Below are 2778 nucleotides of genomic sequence, written 5' to 3' on the forward strand. Positions count from 1 at the left end.
ATCTTCTATTGTTTTCAAGCCTTACATTCTGGCCTTGCTGCATATCTGAATGTGTGAATATTCTTGGAAAAGTATTTCAATAATGAGTACAAAGCGGAGATTGGGCGATTTCCTCATTCAATAAATGCATGCAGCTGTGATACAATCAGATGCATTGATGTTGACATTTCTGTAATTAAAACGAGTAAGAGCACACAACACAGACACCGAGAGATTGGAGTTTCAGAAAGTCTGCTTGGTGATGCAACGCACTCATTTCAGGCTAAAGTGCATGTAACTTCACAACATATACCTCCAGTAACTTGGTGATAGATTAGCTCATATCAAAACCATGTAACTAATGCAGTCTGCCTTGTTCTATCACCATGTATTAGCGTGCATGGTTGGGTGGCTTTACCAAACAACATTACATGTTCATGTTATTCCATTAAGTTAACATTGAATCATTTCATTCGATTCTCAAGAGTTTTCTAATACACTGATATGATGGTAGATAACTGTTACTGTGGTTACGCCACTATTAGCACCTCTATGCCCACTAGTAGCCACGGTAGTGCTGTTTACCGTGGTGTTTCACAGGGTGAGGTGTTGAGGTGTGACTGGCAGGCCTAACCCTCTGTCTCATTAGATAGGATGAGGACAGATCACTCTGGGTACCTACCGTCTCCCTGATTCACATCTTTATGAGCTTTCTCACTGTGCTGTGTGATTACAGTGGCACCTCTATTTTTAGACACAGCAGGATGAAATGTTCTGCTCTCTTTTCATGTCATTATCATCCCACATTTACATGTTGGAATCCATGCAAAGCTGTCCTTCAGCATCAGACAGATATCATGAGCAAGGAGAAAGGATTTGCCTCTATTTTATTAGATGAAGCCGTCAGAAAATGGCTGAGAGCTTCTTAGCTTTTATGATGATTGATAATGAAGAAAATCAGGTTTTATTCTGTACATTATCTTTACCCGTTAGATGAGAATTAATGTTCTTGTAAGATTATTTTATAAGTGTATTATTTTGTTAAACTAACTCAGTTATTTTATATGGTACTTTTATGCATTTCTGAAATGTGTTGAATTTGTTATTTACCTGGTAACAATGCATTAATGAAGTTGCAATAGCTTTATTGAAACACGAAGTGACAGACAGTCTTAAGTTGTGGCTGATGGTGTTCAATGTGATTTGACCATAGAAGCTGCTACATAGTGTTCCGTCTCTATCCAGTCCTTGCTCCTACAGAATGTCATCCATCCACCTGTACACATACCCTCAATTTACATTCGGAATAATGTTTGCAGTAATTAACACACTGGACTTGTTTTGCAATGCTAAATAGGAAAAAAATGGTTGCAGCGCAAACACTGTTGATACATCACTGTGTTGACGTTTTAATTAAGGGAGTAATGTTTGATTGCAGTCAGTGGATGATCTCCCTTCAAACCATACACATTAGGTAGGACAGCTTTCACAATGAAACTTTTTAAAGCCGCACTTTGTAAGATGTGAGTCATGCTACCTCTGAGTAGCGCAGTAATTCATAGAATAGAATGATCTTGATCTTGGGTAAACAAATGTTACAGAATGTACACACTCAGGCCACACAGGAAAGTAGCTGTACCCCCGCACATTCACTCAGTACCCCCTGTATATAGCCTCGTTATTGTTGTGTAATTTTATTGAGTTACTTTTCATTACATTTTTTACTTTAGTTTATTCAGTAAATATTTTCTTAACTCTATTTCTTGAGCTGCATTGTTGGTTGAGGGCTTGTAAGTAAGAATTTCAAAGTAAGGTCTACACCTGCTGTATTTGGCGACTGTGAGTGTAACAAATACAATTTGATTTGATTTAATGGTAACATACACTAGGAAAACAGATTACAGGCTTTAACAACCTTATTGCAGTTCAAGCCGCTCTGAGTGAATGTGGCATTCAACACATAATTGCAGGCTCTATGTAAATGACTATGACATATCAAGCTTACTCAATTAAACCTGATGGCCTTGTAAGTACAGTGCCTTCAGAAAGTATTCACACCCTTTGACATTTTCCACATTTTGTTGAGTTACAACCCGAATTTAAAATGGAATAAATATATTTTTTGGGCCACTGGCCTACACACAATACCTCATAATGTCAAAGTGAAATTATGTTTTTTCAAAATGTTTACAAATAAATAAATCATTTAAAGCTGAGGCTTGCGTTAATAAGAATTCAAGCCTAAATGACTTCAGGAGTAAAATTTCCTTAACAAGTCGTATAATAAGTTGCATGGACTCACTCTGTGTGCAATAATAGTGTTTAACATGATTTTTTTTAATGAATACCTCATCTCTGTACCTTGCACATACAATTATCTGTAAGGTCCCTCAGTTGAGCAGTGAATTTCAAACACAGATTGGACCACAAACACCAGGGAGGTTTTCCAATGCCTTGCAAAGTGTGCATATTGCTTAATACCATTTTTTTTATATATAAAAGAAGCAGACATTGAATATCTCTTTGAGCATGGTGAAGTTTTAAATTACAGGCATCCTTCCTAACTCAGTTGCCAGAGAGGAAGGAAACCGCTCTGGGATTTCAATTTGAGGCCAATGGCGACTTTAAAACAGTTATAACGTGGCAAAGAAATTCTCTTTTTGTCCTGAATACAAATGGTTATGTTTCGGGCAAATCCAATACAACGCATTACGGAGTACCACTCTCCATATATTAAAGCATAGTGGTGGCTGTTTCATGTTATGGGTATGCTTGTATTCGTTAAGTACTAGAGAGTTT

The sequence above is a fragment of the Salvelinus alpinus genome, chromosome 18 (genome assembly GCF_045679555.1).
Source record: "Salvelinus alpinus chromosome 18, SLU_Salpinus.1, whole genome shotgun sequence".
Classification (NCBI taxonomy): domain Eukaryota; kingdom Metazoa; phylum Chordata; class Actinopteri; order Salmoniformes; family Salmonidae; genus Salvelinus; species Salvelinus alpinus.